Here is a 16,702-nt window from a genome sequence, read left to right as displayed (position 1 = left end):
AAAGCAATAAGCACATTTCTGTTTCAGGAGCTAGCGTGGCTTGTGAGGATGGCTTTGCCAGGCTCTCCTTGGCACGGAGCTGTGCCCGCCCTGCCGGGACTCGGCCCTGGGACCCGCTCGGAGCCGCCCGGGTGGCCCAGCAGGGCCAGGCCGGGGAGGAGCTGAGCCACAGCTCGGGAGGGACCGGGGCAGGGACAGAGCCCTGGGGCGAGCAGGGAGAGACCCCCGGGACGGTGTGTGTGCGGGAACTCCCGGGTTGTGTGTGCGGGAATTCCCTGGATGTGTGTGCGGGAATTCCCGGGTGTCTGTGCGGGATCGTGTGCGGGATCTCCCCGGGTGTGTGTGCGGGAATTCCCGGGTGTGTGTGCGGGAATTCCCGGGGTGTGTGTGCGGGAATTCCCTGACTGTGTGTGCGGGAATTCCCCGGGTGTGTGTGCGGGAATTCCCCGGGTGTGTGTGCGGGAATTCCCGGGTGTGTGTGCGGGAATTCTCCGGGTGTGTGTGCGGGAATTCCCGGGGTGTATGTGCGGGAATTCCCGGGGTGTGTGTGCGAGAATTCCCCGGGTGTGTGTGCGGGATCTCCCCGGGTGTGTGTGCGAGAATTCCCCCGGTGTGTGTGCGGGAATTCCCGGGGTGTGTGTGCGGTTATCCCGCGGGTGTGTGCAGGAATTCCCTGGATAAGTGTGCGGTTATCCCGCGGGTGTGTGCAGGAATTCCCTGGATAAGTGTGCGGTTGTTCCGCGGGTGTGTGTAGGAACTCCCCGGATAAGTGTGCGGTTATCCCGCGGGTGTGTGCGGGAATTCCCTGGATAAGTGTGCGGTTATCCCGCGGGTGTGTGCAGGAATTCCCTGGATAAGTGTGCGGTTATCCCGCGGGTGTGTTTAGGAACTCCCCGGATAAGTGTGCGGTTGTTCCGCGGGTGTGTGTGCGGGAACTCCCCAGATAAGTGTGCGGTTGTTCCGCGGGTGTGTGCAGGAATTCCCTGGATAAGTGTGCGGTTATCCCGCGGGTGTGTGCAGGAATTCCCTGGATAAGTGTGCGGTTATCCCGCGGGTGTGTGTAGGAACTCCCCGGATAAGTGTGCGGTTATCCCGCGGGTGTGTGTAGGAACTCCCCGGATAAGTGTGCGGTTATCCCGCGGGTGTGTGCAGGAACTCCCCGGATAAGTGTGCGGTTATCCCGCGGGTGTGTAATTTACGGAGGGCCCCGAGGTTTCTCCGCCCTCCCGCAGCCCAAGCGCCGCTCCCGGCGGGCTCTGCCCGGCGCAGGAAGGATCAGGATGAGCTGTAGGATTTGGCCATAGTAAATACAAGTGTACTTAGAGGAACCGACGTATTGCTGAGATACTGGCTAAGATTGAGTCGTCACAAAAAAGTAAAAAGTAACTTTCCAGCAGATAAGCTTTAAACACTGATTAATTCTGTGGCTTTCTGAGGCCACAGAGCGGCAACAAGAAATCTTAAAGAGAACAGTTTCAATATAATCTCTGTGTTTCAGTGATCAGTCATGTCTGCCATCAGCACAAATGTAAAAAGAAGAAAAATCAGGGATTTTTTTTTTAATAAAGTAATAGTGATTTCCAAGTTAAATATTTTTAGAGCTGATGCTTTCATGTGGAAAAAAAAGTCATATTTTACATATCACGAAAGTGAACGTATTTAAATATAGCCATATAGTGTAGTATTTACCACACTCTCATTCAAATTGATGTATTTGGTTTATAGATGGCACTGACAAAAATGTATAAATCAACAATTCTATCATTTTTTATCTGACAGTCAACTGGTGCAACTCTCCTTGTAACCAAAGGCCCTCTGTCTGCCTTGCGTGATCGCTCATGACACACACCTTATCATCTATTTAGTCCTACCTTTAAAGTAGCATTTTACCGAGTCACTTTTGAAAGCCAAATTCAAAAGTATCATTTAAAAAAATCTTCCTTTTAAGTCTGAATAGCCAAAGTCCTATAGATTTCTTATAGAAAGCAAATAATTTAAAATTTAGCATATAATATGCTTGAAGAGCATTTCTTTCTTATTTGTGTATAAAGATGTAGCTCTCATTTTGTGCCCAATTAAAAAGGAAGTATGTTTAATTTATTTTAATGAAATAAAGTCTGAATACGAAGTATGTATCTATATATGTGTGTGTGTGCATAATACACATATATATAATGTAAGCACTGGGAAATCTACTCTAACCTAAAGCTGTGCTAGACTAAATCTGTACTCATTGCAAAGGAAAGGCAATGCTTTGAAAACACAATGCTCACTAAATGCTACAGACCCTAGCAGGACAAGTTAATTTTTGTTTGTTTAATATGTTTCCCAAAGTTCACAGCGACTGGGGAAAACAGGCAACACCTCTTGCATGGAGCTAAAGCGTGGGGTTGAATCGTTCAGTCACTGAGACTTGGCTTCAGGTCTGCACATTTACTGTGCACCAAGTGTCGAGCAAGCTGCCAGAGCCTCACGTGCTGCTGCAGAAGACATCACACCTGCAAGGACCCTCTCTGCACGGGTGATGTCTGCACTTGCTCGTATCTTACGCCATCAACATCACTTTTAACACATACATACATACATATATGTATGTGTGTATGTGTGTGTGTGTGTGTGTGTGTGTGTGTGTGTGTGTGTGGAAGGAGAGGGTGTTGTTTTCTTAACCAGGAGGCTAAAGATTCCCTGAGTTTTGGCCTTGAACAGAGGAAAAAAGCAGTGACTTTGCAGTAGATTTCTCAGTGCCTTTTTTAAAAAACTTCACCTAAGCACACTTATGGAAAAAAACCCAACCCAAAACAAGAGAGTCTCCTGTGAAATCCACATTTTTTATGAAAGGTTTGAGAGCCAAAAAAAAAAGGTAGAAGAAAGGAAAAAAATAAAAGCAAGAGAGAGGAAAAGCAATCTGTGGAACGCACATTCCCTTCCTGAACATGCCGTGTGTCAAATGCCGGGGAATTTCTGCCTGGGCGAGTCATGAGAAACATCTGAGGCGGTCAGGTTGTTTGGCAACTATGGCTGTGACAAACTGTAGCCTTTTCTTCCCTTGCAGCTAATAAGATACACATTTCTAAGGAAAACAGTATTCTCTTCTGTAAAATTGTAATGTATTGTTAATATTTGTACCTACTGTATATTTATGTCTTGACAGAATTCTGACCGGTACAGTTTATAGTCAATAAGGAGGTTATGTAAAACTCATCACAAAGGTTTCTAAAGCCACGTTCTCTCTGTTGGTGAGCTCCACACAACACCTCATCCCAAAGCAAACCCTGCAATTCCTGGGGAAGGAGGCCCAGAGGGGCTTCCCTGGGCTCCAAAGCAGCCCCAGCCCCCATGAGTGGTCAGTCATTCTGCACACAACAAGTGCTACCTTGGGTTCGTTTGGATCACCCATTTGGGGAGAATATGGCTTTAAAGAGTTCTTGAATAAAGTACAGATGTTCTGGTTACCTCTGTACTTCCTGCTTGCCATTGTGTTGGCTTTATAAGTACCTGATGTATGGAAAAGTCGTGTGACTTTCATGCATTCCAGAGTAGTCTATTTTTCTGTTCAGATTGAAAAAAAATTATATATATATATATAAATATAAATATATATCTGTATTTTTAGCAAATTTATAATAGGGCAATCAAGTCAGATTTCTTCTTTTGTATTACAGAATAATATATTAGAAGCTCTCTCAGTGTTCATTTACACAGCTGATCCCCCAACATTTTGTTGTTGTTATTTTCTTTTTTTCTGATAAACACCTGCAACATTCCTCCTGGAAGTGCATCTGTGAAAGGTCATGGGGTTTGTCTGATGTTGCATGTTTTTGTATTTTCCTGTTTGTGCTACTTTAACCAGGGACTGGCTATGGGAACTGAGATATTCCTGCTGGGGAATGTGAAGCAGGCCAGACTGCCCTGGTGACAGCAGGGGAAGGGCACCCAACACGCCTGGCTGCAGTTCCTCCAGATTACATCAAGAACAGAAAGAAGAGACAGGCTTTGAATCTAATTGTCCTAATAGTGACATGATGGAGTTGGGATAAGCATCAAAATCCAGGCTCTTATTCAAGGCAGCGACCTGACAATGCTCAGGCACCTTCAGGGAAGCTTTTCCTGGATTAAAACAGAAGGGTCCAGACTTCTCTTTCCCACTGGGTTTTGGAATTTTTATTTTTGGTCCCAGAGGAAATCAGGAAATGAAAAAAAAAATTGTGGAGGAATGAGAAGTGTGAACATTCAAAAAGGGACCAGATTTTGATTTAGTTATGGTAAAATCTGTCTGTGTCCACGTACCTGCTTATGTAATGATCTTCTTTGCTCCTTTGTAGCTGTACCCACAGGCATATTCACAGAAATTTAATAAGAAGTCCATGAGATAAATGTTCATCCTGAAGCTATCTCATGGCCTGTTGAAATTTAGCACGATGAAGAACTTCAGAGCCACTCTAGCTCTGCACAGACATTTCCTTCTGATTCAGCCCAGAAGTTTGGGCAGTGACCGTGCTTTTGCCAGAGATGGAGTTTTGGTTCCATTTCCTTTCGTTTGTTTGTGAGATTTTCTTCCATGTCCACTATAATAGCCAATAAACCTGACACAGATGTAATTTGGAAAGGTGTGTGTTTCAGAAAGTCCAGGTATCCCTCGAATGAAAGGAAGACACTAGACCCAGTTCTGCATGTGACTATCAGCAAGACCTGTTCACAAATGAAGGTATTAAAGTTGGGTGGGATTTTTCTTTCTTAGGAAGCAATTAATGCAATAGGCTGCCATATCTATCGTCAGCAATCACACAAATCCCTTCAAAAGGCGCCTTCCATGTCAGCAAGTTTGTTAGAGCATAGTCAACAAAACCACAGAATGCTTCTGGTCAGCCCACTCTTACCTCTGCCCTCCCACACCAGGGCAGGAGCAGCCCAAATGCCCCAAATGAAGAAGAGATGTTTATTTTCCAGCAAGGATCTTGCACCCCATGCTGATCACATTTAGGCTCTTGCACTGAAACTTTGTCTCGGCCAGGCAAAGGAAACCTTAGGAAAACTGAAAATCTGCATCCAGGATGAGATCCTGTTCGTTCCTGGAGTTACCTAAGCCACAGTAAGTGTCCTTTGACACCAATGGTTGGGTGCCACAAGTGTTCATATCTGTAAATACTACTCCAAATTTTGCTTTGCTTGATTCTGGCTTCATTGCACAAGAATTTTTCAGTCTTAGAAGCTTAGAAGAGAAAGCAAAACCTCCTTTGTTTTAACTAAAATAATACTGTTGATGCTCTGTAGGACTGAACAAGGACTAACCTTTATTTTTAAAGGGGTCTTTCCAACAGTGCAGTGACACTACCTTCAAAAATTAATAAGGCTGAGCTCCGTACAAAGAGCCCTCAAAACTAGAGCCTCATGAAAGCCAAGAAGCCAAATTTGTATGAAATGCTAAATTCTTTGCTGCTGTAAGTTAAAGCCCATTGAGGCCAATGGAGCTGTGCCCCCTTTAGATCAGTAAAGAATTTGGATCCATACCTCTAAAAGCTAATGGAAAATTAATCACTTTGTACAGGCTCAGGGCTGGAGGTGTCTGCCCACAGCACCTCCTTGGAAACCAGTGGGCTGAGGGAATGGGAAACAGAAGCAGGTCAGGGAAAGCCTGGGAAAGGGGGAATCCTTCAGACAGGAGGGTGGCAGCCACTGCAGCCACGACTGAGCATCCCCACGGCAGCACACTGTGCACCTGATGGCACGAGCAGGTCCCACTCACAGGTGCCTGTCTGTCTGTCCCTCCAGCAGGTCCCACTCACAGGTGACTGTCTGTCTGTCCCTCCAGCAGGTCCCACTCACAGGTGACTGTCTGTCTGTCCCTCCAGCAGGTCCCACTCACAGGTGCCTGTCTGTCTGTCCCTCCAGCAGGTCCCAGACTCACAGGTGACTGTCTGTCTGTCCCTCCAGCAGGTCCCACTCACAGGTGACTGTCTGTCTGTCCCTCCAGCAGGTCCCAGACTCAGCCCCACAGTTCAGCACTCTGCCCTCGGCCCAGGATTGCTGGAGCTGAGAGGACACTGCCAGCAGAGGGGCCATGGGTTACCTGGAATTGTGGCACAACCTCTGGTCCTGTTGCTAATCAATATTTAAGACCATTCATCCGTTCTTCTCTGCACTGTGTTTTTCATTTAGGAGCTCTGCCATTTATGACTCTTCTTCCTGTTATGTTTTACTGCCTCCACATACTCTTCACCACACGTTGGCTCCTGCAACCTCTGTGATTTATTTTGTTTATGTCAGTTTTTTGTTGGCTTATGAGGAACATTTTTTCCCCCATTCTCTGGCTTTTTGGTGGTCGGTGCAGAAAATTACTTTTGCATTGAACCATTCTGCATTGGTGTATTTGGGGGGAGGGTGGGAGAGCAGCATCTCCATTTCACTTTGAATTTTGAAGCCATGATACGGCACTCAGAAAGGCCAGCCACAGCTACCAACCAAACTCTCTTCCCAACTAGATTAGCATTAAAAAATCCACCCCCACTTCCTGCAGCAGAATCCTGCTCTCTCATCAGGCCACTGAAGCAGTTTTGGAAAAGGGGGAAAACATCAGCACATCAGCGAGGGCTGCGGGTGCTGCTCAGTGATGTCCCCGTGCCCGAGGCTGTGGTGCCACCAGGGCTGGGCCAGGGCCCAGGCAAAGGGACATCCCCAAAGGGCAGCCCTAAGTCACTGTGGGGTCCTTTTAAAAGAGAAAGTGATACTTAATGACAAATGAAAACTGGAAAATGTGTTTCCTGTGGCTCTGCTGGTACATTTAGATCAAATTGCTTTTACAGCTGAAACTGAAACTGGCTGTGACCCAGAAAGGGCAGACTGGGACCGGTTTCTCCATTGCCTTGCACTGAGTTATTTCTTAACCCACGCAGTGGGGAATCACTGGGGAGCCCAGCTCAGCGTGTCTGTAAGGAAGGGCAGTGCTTGTGCCCCATAGCCCAGCAGATCCTGCATGTCTTGCACAATCTCTTCATTGGGTTATATTGGAAATCACTCAATTCATCAGTTATACTGGTCCAATGCACCAGCAGATGTTTTCTTCCCTTTTAAGAAATGTTTCAATGCCCTGGCACGTTGGGGTGATTACAGCAACATTAGCCATATACTAGTGTACTTAGAGTCTTACATTTTTTGTAACTTTGATTTAGTCATTCTTTGTTGAAGTTTATTGACCTCTCCAGTTGTTTCTGTAAAACAAATTATTAAAAAAAAAAATCCGTGTCTTTATATGCATGTAATAATATGAAACTGTGATCAATGTGTGACATTCAGAAACTGTACTGTCTTGTAAAATATGTCCAAATGTCTAAGGGTTTTAAAGCAATGGTCCCTTACTACAGCCTACAGAAATAAATAAAAAGGAATGGAAAAACCTAAAGCCTGTATTGCTCTGTTTCATGGTCACATACACTGGCCAAAAATCAAACTCCTGTTGGCTGGCACTGAGCTCCTGCTTCAGCTCCCGGCAGCTGCCAGCAGGTTCAGACATATGTTACTGTTCATGGCTGGGGCCATGAGTCAGGAAAGCCGTGCCGAGCCTGACACCTCCTGTTCTGAGTCTGACAGAGCCAGTGCAGGAACCGCCAATGCAGAAACCTGCAGTGCATGAACCTGCAGTGTATGAACCTCCAGTGCAGGAACCGCCAATGCAGAAACCTGCAGTGTATGAACCTGCAGTGTATGAACCTCCAGTGCAGGAACCACCAATGCAGAAACCTGCAGTGCATGAACCTGCAGTGTATGAACCTCCAGTGCATAAAACTCCAGTGCAGAAACCTGCAGTGTATGAACCTGCAGTGTATAAACCTCCAGTGCAGAAACCTGCAGTGCATGAACCTGCAGTGTATGAACCTACAGTGCAGAAACCTGCAGTGTATAAACCTGCAGTGCTCTCCCTGCACAGACAAAATCCATTCACACCTCGTGGTGCCACGGCCGTGGCACACACACAGTCCCTGGCACACACACAGACACACACACGCACACAGACACACACACACAGCCCCTGACACACACACAGAGCCCCTGGCACACACACACACACAGTCCCTGGAACACACACAGACACACACACAGACAGACACACACACACACAGTCCCTGGCACACACACACAGAATCCCTGACACACACACACACACACACACACACACACACACACACAGACACACACACAGTCCCTGGCACACAACAGTCCCTGACACACACACAGAGCCCCTGGCACACACACACACACAGTCCCTGGCACACACACACAGAATCCCTGGCACACACACACACACACACACACACACACACACAGCCCCTGACACACACACACGTGCTCCCCAGCACTTGAGCCTCACCAGGAGATCAGCATCTTGATCATGCAATGGTGCAGATGCAAAACCAGATGCAGATGGGAGAACAGCTGATGTTTGGAGACAAGGAGCTCTGGCTGTGAATATTAGACAAACAGGCTGCTGTGGCTGTTTGGGACACAAATGGGCTTTCTCAGAGACTTCTGCTCCATTAGATTGGGTTGGTTAAATTGTGCAAGTCATCAGAGCAAAGATAATTCAAACTGCTCAGGAATATTTTCTAAGTTTGTTACATCAAATGCTGTTTTGTATTGGAATGCTATTTCTGTAGGAGCCTTCAAAGCTCTAATGTGAACCCCCTGATTGGTGAAGACCTTGATTTATGGCCATTAAAAATGAGAACAAAGACCAAGTAAGCCCATGTTCTATGCAGACCATCACCTGGCAGGTTCCTGCACACACAAATCCAAGGAAAAAGACCAGGTGCACTTTGCAGTTCCACATCTCACTTCATACAGATGCAGACGAAAACCATAAAGTTAAATGCACAAAGTGCATTAAATGAGTGCATTAAATGCACAAGTGGACAAATATCACAGAAGTCGATTATTTAATGCCATGGTTCTACATCTGCTTGTTTAGGTCATTTTCAGTTTAGGTCTTTATAAGAAAAATCTAAATGATCAGATGTTTCATCACAAGCAGTGACAGTCACATCTAGGAAGACTAAGGTTGAACATGAAGGAAAGTTTACAAATGAAGAATTAGAAAGTGGAGAAATTCCTATAACATATGTCTTCCTCTTTCACTTTCTGCTAATGACTTCTCTTGTTATTTGCCTGCCAGCCTGAGCATGCAACCTCATGAGTTATAACCCAGTATCTGTAATTATACTGTCCAAGGTGGCTTCTCCATGAGTTTATTTACTTTATCAAGTCAATTAAAATAATGCCTGTCTCCTGAGGCATGGTGGTTCGTTATTGTGTCCCAAATCTCTAGATGGGAAATATCTTTGCCCTAGTTAGCACACACTACAGAAATCTGTCCTGCCTTGCTTAGGCCCTTCATCCCACATCCCCTCAGTCCCATAACCACACGTGCTTTATGCCCAGCCAAGGAGCAGGTGTATATTATATATATTTATATAGATATATATATGCAGTGAGTGGAGCAGGCTCAGTGGCCCTGTGGAAAGCAGGGACCCCCAGCCCAGTCTCCAGTGGCAGCTCAGCTCTGCCTGCTCAGCACCAGCTGACAGAAGTTACTGGGCCATCACCTTTGCATTTCATTTTCTACCAACACCTGAGCAAAAGGGTCAGCTTCTCAATATATTTCAATCATTTCAGAAGAGAAAGTAATTATATCAATAATTTACAAGGTATTTATAAAATATGAATTAGATTCTTCCATACTGCCTCTTTCTTACCTACCTCCCTTCCTACTTTCTGCAGAAAATTGGGCTACTAAGAGATGCAGCATCATTATCATTCAGCAAGCAAGAGCATTTACAGGTAACTTTGCCCCAGAGTTTAATTTTCAACATTCAGGCACAAGCTGAGACTAATGTGTCACATCAATGAAAGTTTGTGGTTTCTGGCTGGAAACACAAGTACTGAGCAATAACCTGAGTGTTGAAAAATAAAAGCAAATATGTGCAACACTGCATCATTGAGTTTAATCCTTATGTAATTAAACAATTAACCCACAATGTAATCAAATGTTTTAGATTTTTATATTTTCAATCTGTTTGTATAGATCTAAATACATTTATTTATATATCTATTTATTTTATAGATACATACCTATGGATATATGAGATATATATCCTGATCTATAGAAAATAAATTTAGATTTTTAAAAAAAATTATAGTTTACACTTTGCTATACCCAGTACCATTTTTCTAATGTCAGCAGGCGTGGATAGTAATAATTGAAGCTAAAATGAATTGGTCTATGTGCAAACCCAAAATTACATAATGTAAAATGCTGTTTTCATGCCTTGATGAGAATCAGTGTTAAAGTGAACCACACGGTGATGCAGCTTTTAGCAGTGTCCTGAGCAGTGGAGAGGTAGCTTGGGGACAGGGAGCTGAAGATTGATCCAGGCATGAGAAAGTGTAAATTAAGAGCCATGAGGCTTGAACACAGCTATCAAATGAAAGACAAAGTATTTGACCACTTCCCGAAGGTCTAATTGACCAGAACAATCCATGGCTTTCTCTATTTGTTTTGCACATCAGCTATTTTGGTTTCCAGTAACATTTTCAGGCAAACAAATATTTCTGAGGCATTTCAGGATGAAGGAGAAAGGCTGCATGGAAAAAGCAGACCACCAGCTGCTCCCCTGGGATTCCAGCAAAAAGGAACAGTTGATTTCTTATTAATGTAAATGAGCTCGTTATCTGGGCTGCCTTCAGACTGAGTTCAGCAGTTCAGAGCCTCTATTCCAGGAAATACAGAATTTATGTAACAGAAATGAAGAGAAAGTGAAGGAAGGATTTTCTAAGTGCCTGTTTCCCGACTATTCTGGAGTCAGGGTGGAGGGGTGGAAGCTGAGATGGGATCTGCTGGGCCATACCCTGAGCTGCAGGAAGGTTTTACAGACACTGAGGTATTTAAAGAGGATTTCCAGGGCATCAAGCACCCCATACTGTGTTGCAGTTTTATTAATATATGCCGACATCAGTTTGTGCAACTGATACTCTCAAAAGTTCCAGAATAAACTCAGCAAAGAGCATTTCTTGGAGCTCTTTATAGAGAACAAAGAGCTTTAAGGATGGGCAGTCCTTTCCACCAGGATTGCTGTGAGAGTTTCCAGGCTGACTCAGCCATAGCACAGCTGTGAGGCCTGGCAATGCCTGAGCTCTGGTCCTTATTTAACTCTGACCCTTTGCTCCTCAGCACTCCTCGGAAAACATGTACCTGCTTCACAAAGATGATTTATCAACATTACTCACTGATCTGAGACCTATATGGTGTATTCAGCAAGCTAATTAAGAGTGTAGCACCAGCTAGAAATATAATTTAATGGGGAAAAAAAGCTGAGTGAGAAAGAATGAGCAAAAATACATTATTTTTTCCCACAGCCCCATTCCTGTGCACGGCAAAAAGTTGCAAACTCTGTCTCAGAGATAAGAGATTTTACAGCAGCTGAGGCTGAGAGGTGCCACTGCCCGAGTCCAGCTCATGGAATGCTCTCTGCTTCTGAAAATTAACTTCTGAATGGCCAAAACAGGGTGCAAGTGACCCACATCCCCCAAGACTGATGCCAAGGTGCTTATGCCAGGAGGGGCTGGGGATATTCCCAGGGGTATTCCCCAGACTTCCAACTCCCAGGCTGCTGTTTTAACTATTAAACACTCTTCCAGGAGGAGGAAGCTAAAAATCCTCTATTGGAATACTGAACCCACACACTGCACATATTAAGTCCATCTCTCCTATTGTTTATCTCCCTCATTCACTCTCCCTTCAGAGAAGAATCTCCCAGAAGCTTTACCAAAGTTTTTTTTCATATCATTCTCTGCCTGAATCAAGAATTTTCTCCACCATGGGTGACAAAGCCTGGTATCTCTCTTTTCCTGGCTGTTACTTAAGGTATTAAGATCCATATCCCCAACACAAACCATGCTGGGACTTCTAATTGGGTTTTCCTCCCACTGTAACTCCCTCTACCATCTGCTCCTCTTTTTCTCTCGGATGATACATCCCTCAGTCACTGAGCAGTGCCATGGCAAGCCAGCCCAACCCTGGAGACTCTGCCAGAGCAGCACCTTCCCTCTTGCCTGTGCCAGGCTCAGCTCTGGGGGGAGGTGGAACTCAAACCATCACCCACCCCTGGGACAGGAGGGGATCGTGTGCTGCTGGGTCACTACAGCCAGGCCACATTCCTCGCTGGGCTTGGCCTCCAGATTTGCCACGGGGTTTCTTTGAAAAGGAGGCAGAAACCCCAATGCCTCTGACCAGCAGCAGAGCTATTTAACCTCTGACACAACCAATTTTTCTGCTGAGCTGAAATGGCCATCCCCAGCACTAACAAAGGGCTCTGCAGCCTCTCTGCTGAGATAATTGGTATCCCGAGGCTTCAACAGGATGCAGGAGCTGCTTTCCACTGCTTCATCTGAGGATTCAGTAATCTGCAGGAAACATGGCTACTTCTCCTGGCCTCTTTCCAGACCTCCAGTCATGTTAGAGTTGAGATACAGCAAATGAAAATACATTAGAATTTTAAAAGGGTACATAAGTGATTCTTGCTCATTGGGAAACTTGAAGCTAATGTTGCCTGGAGCTATTACTAGTGTTTTCAGAAATAATTCATTAGCTGCAAAAATCTTCTCTTATTTCTTGGAAAATGAAACAAAAAATCAGCTGTTTCACTTTCCCTGTTGATTCCTTCCTTTCCACCTCCTTCAGCACTCTCCAGGCTGCAAAGTTGAGACAGGAGGTCTCAGAGACCGTGGACACACAGGTGAACTCTTGGCCAGCTACCATAGGATGGTCCCTTTCACCAGTTCTCATACTTTACTCACGGTTTTCTGGGCAGGGTTTCTTGCCCTGCCTGAGCCCACCTGGCAGAGGAGCAGCAGCATGTTCAGAGGTGGCTCTGGCTGCCAGAGCACAACCACCAGAGCTCCAGGTGAGATATCAAAGGACTGGTTGGACCAGCGGGTCTCTCCCAGCAGAGACACAGCCAGACTAAGCCAGGGGGACAGGGACAGGGACAGCTTTCACCCCCGTGACTCCAATAGCTCCATTTTTCATGGGGTAAGGAAGACCCTGGAAGACTTTTTCTCTGCACTTCAGTGATTTTCATTTTGGTCCCAGAAGAAAAACAACACATACAACTGAATGAGAGAGCAAGAGATGGGAGTTTTGTAGATTTTCTCTCGAAGAAAATACACCAGGGGTTGAAGTCAAGCTTCATGTGCCAAATATTTTGGTCAACCTCATATTATCTAAAAGATACAAAACTAAATTTCTTGTGATTTGTGTAAGGCTCTGAAGAATGGAAGGCCTTTCTTAAAGTCTTGAAGAGCACTGAACTAAGTGCATGTACCCTGGGTGAACATCCCTCATCCTGCACAGAAGGGCCCAGCTGTCCAAGCCCCACTGTGGCCTGGAGAGGGAAGAGGGAAGGGCTGCACTGACATGTGAGAGGGGGAGCTCCTGCCCAGCTGTGTCCCACACGCACAGCTCTTTGTTGACAAATTTAAGGAACGCTCTTTTTCCCAGGACGAGGAATTAGAACCTCCGCATCAAAGCAGAACACGAGAAATGTGTGAGTGATTGATTTGCTCACTGTCCAGGAGAGCTCTGGGCTGAGGTGCTCAGGCACAGCCCAGTCCCTGCTCCATGTGAGCCAGCCCTGCCAGGTGCTGCCCTGTGTGTCCCCAGCCCTGCAGGGCCAGGGGAGCCCCCCTGGCACAGACTGAGCCCTCTCCCTTCCCTGGGTGCCCCCCTCGGGCTCCCTGCCTGGGCTGCCTGTGCCCCTCGCCGCGCTCCACACACGGCACGCGTGGCTGCTGGCACCTGGAAGGGAACTCATTTGTCCTCCTTAGTGCTTTGACAGAGCAATTAGATTGGGTTCAATTGCTGGGACTTTTCCACCTGTGTTAATAGCCAAAATTGCTTTCAAAGATAGACTGAATGTTTTGAGTTTGGAGGGAGATTGCTATCCCTTTTAATTACATTTTCTGTCTCTAATGAGACAATTATAAGCATTTCAATAGCTCCCAGTCACCAGCTTCCCACTGTATGAGAGCATAGGAGAAAAAGGCATCCTCACCACCCCCTTTTCTTTCCTCTACCACCCACTAAGTTCTTTGAGCAATTCACAAGTGTGTCATGTATATTCACCTCCATCCGGGCAGAGATCCTAGCAGCACTCAGACTGCCCAAAGCCCTCCTGGAGCCACTGCACTACCCCAGCTGCTGCACCTGAGGACCAAACTCCAAATCCAGTGACCTTCATGGGGCAGCACATGTGTAAAGAACAGCTGCACACCCCTACCCACTCCTCTCTCTCAGCTCAGGTCACAAGTGCTGAAATCACAGATATTATCCATAGTGCAGAGAGGATATTGTTGCAGCAGGAGCACAGGAGGTGCCTGCTGGACCAGCACCTGGCACTCCAGTGGCACTCCAGTGGCACTCCAGTTCTCACAAAGGTCAGTGACTTCACCGTTAGAAACTTTCCTGGAAAATGAACTGGAAGCTCAGGTTCCTGCCATGCTCCTGAGCACTGAAGGGCTGGTTCCTTCCAGCTGGAAATCCCTTCTGCTCCTGAAACCAGAGCCATTTAATCTTAAGCAGCATCAAATGTTATTATTGTAAGCTTGCATAGCTCTGCAGATAAATACTGCATTTAACATTCCTGTGTAATGAAGTAAAACACTCTGGTCAAGAATGGAAGTTTATTTAAGGCAATATAAAAATATTGCCATTAATCCAGGATTCTTGTACCCTACAGACCAGGATGCTGGAGAACAGCCATTGTAAGCAGGATAGATTTAAAGGCCTCCCCATGTGCAGCTGTCACGGAGTCACAGGGCATCTTACACAAACAGAAATGACACATAGATACACAGACACGTACTGTGATAGCTACAGCCTGTGGATTGCTGCCAGCAGAGCACAGAGTAGAAAAAGCAGGAGGAAGGGTGAGAACTTGACCAAGATTAAGCCTGGGAGTAGGAGCAAGCAGTGAGTCAGAAGTTCTCGGGATGCTTGCCCAGCCCTGTGACCCTCTAGCCCCACACACCACAAGGGAGATGCACATTCCTGTAGCTGCAAACATCATCCACACTTGGGATTTCTCCACTGAGATTCCTTCAGGACTGGCAGACCTCGTTTGTGATGCCAAGAGACCAGGGCAAAAAGAGCTGCGACTCCTGGAAACAATGAATTTCCAGCCAACCTGGAAATATCAATGGATTTTCAAACCAAAATAATTTCCTTTGTTTCTTTTTCTTTTTTCCTTACAGCTTCTAGAAAATCAGTCAGAAAAGCTTTGCTAAGGTTTGGAGCTGCCAGCTGCAGCCCTGACACAAGCACGAACTGTGTGTTAAACAGTTTCCATCATACACCCCAAGCAGTGGGGCCCAGGTGTGCAAGCTCCTACCAACACCCCATCCTTGGGGAAGCTTCTCCAGGAGCCAGCAGGATCTAGGGCTTACCTTCACCTGGTTAAACATGAATCACTGTTGTCTGATTAGAAATGATCTTCCCAGTACTTTTCTGACTAAAAAATGCTGTTTTGACACACTAGTTCAAGAGCTGTCACTCTAATTGTAAGAACAAGTGGTGATGCAGAAAACCAGCAGTGGCAGCAACAACAATGAAAAAAATTACAAATCCCCAGGTGCTAAGAGCAGAGCTTTAATGAGATCAGTGGAGAGGCTGGAGGAGCTTCTCCCTGCACACAGATGCAGGACAGCATCCAGAGCATCCTCCTGAGGGGCCCTGAGCCCTTCACAGAAGGGGTGAGGTTCACACTCCCCCTTTGGCAGCTGAGGAGATGAAGCAGAAGAGAGCTGAGCTGCAGTCCTGGGCGTTTGTAAGAGGCCAGGAGCTGAACGTGGCAGATTTTTTGTTGCTCTTTTTCTTCACCTTTGGCTCCATTTCTGGCCATATTTTATCTCTTGTTTCTAAATGTGCGAGGGTTCTTTCCTTTTGGAAGGAAGCCGATCTTCATCTTCAGATGAATGCAATCCCACATACCAGGACACTCATGGAGCTGATGGACCTATGAAGATACCATGTAAAAAATGGTCTTTTAACACCTTCTGTTTCAAATGCAGAAGAAAACTGCTTAATACAGGGTTAGGGTGAGGAAAAACACAATTCCCCCATGGCCCCTCTCTCTCTCCATCCCATGCCAATGAAACATTTCTTTACAAAACAAAATCACACGGGTTCTTCGGCAGGTTGTAAAAGGATCTGGATTTTCTGCTTGACTTTTCATCATTAGAAATTGAGATACTCAGCTGGAGAACAGAAGGAAGTGTAGGAACATCAGCTGAGCTTCCTTTTGCTTTTGCATAAACCCGACTCACCAGTGTTTGGCTTTATTTGCTCTTTGCTGTGGAGCCAGGCGGGTGCCTGCAGGGCAGAGCTGCCTGGTGCCGCATTCTCAGAGCCCAGGATGATTTCTGGAGGATGGGGACTCAGCTCCTGGCTTTGCCTGTTTGCTGTGGGAGATGTTCTGCTGGTGATAACCAGTGGTGAAAGGTTTTCAGGTTGCCATGGGAACGGCTGTCATCTTCAGAGAACAGCCTCTCCTCCATGTGAGGCTGCCTTGCTTGTTTACAGTACAAAGCCATTCTTTGGTAGGATTTTGCCTTGGATTTCCAATAGTTTCTTTTTTTCCCAAAATGCAGGTAGTAGAAA

General features: G+C 46.0%; 1 long non-coding RNA gene across 1 annotated transcript; it reads left to right on the top strand.

The window, feature by feature from the left end:
* The first annotated feature begins 625 nt into the window (after positions 1 to 625).
* On the top strand, positions 626 to 7,396 carry LOC117004326. The gene is made up of 2 exons (XR_004419612.2): positions 626 to 5,732; positions 5,773 to 7,396. It is a non-coding gene; the product is annotated as an uncharacterized LOC117004326 (long non-coding RNA).
* The last annotated feature ends 9,306 nt before the right edge of the window (positions 7,397 to 16,702 follow it).

Source organism: Catharus ustulatus, chromosome 17 (genome assembly GCF_009819885.2).
Source record: "Catharus ustulatus isolate bCatUst1 chromosome 17, bCatUst1.pri.v2, whole genome shotgun sequence".
NCBI lineage: Eukaryota > Metazoa > Chordata > Aves > Passeriformes > Turdidae > Catharus > Catharus ustulatus.
The sequence above is the reverse complement of the archived record's forward strand: the minus strand, read 5'-3'. Positions and strand labels throughout refer to the sequence as shown.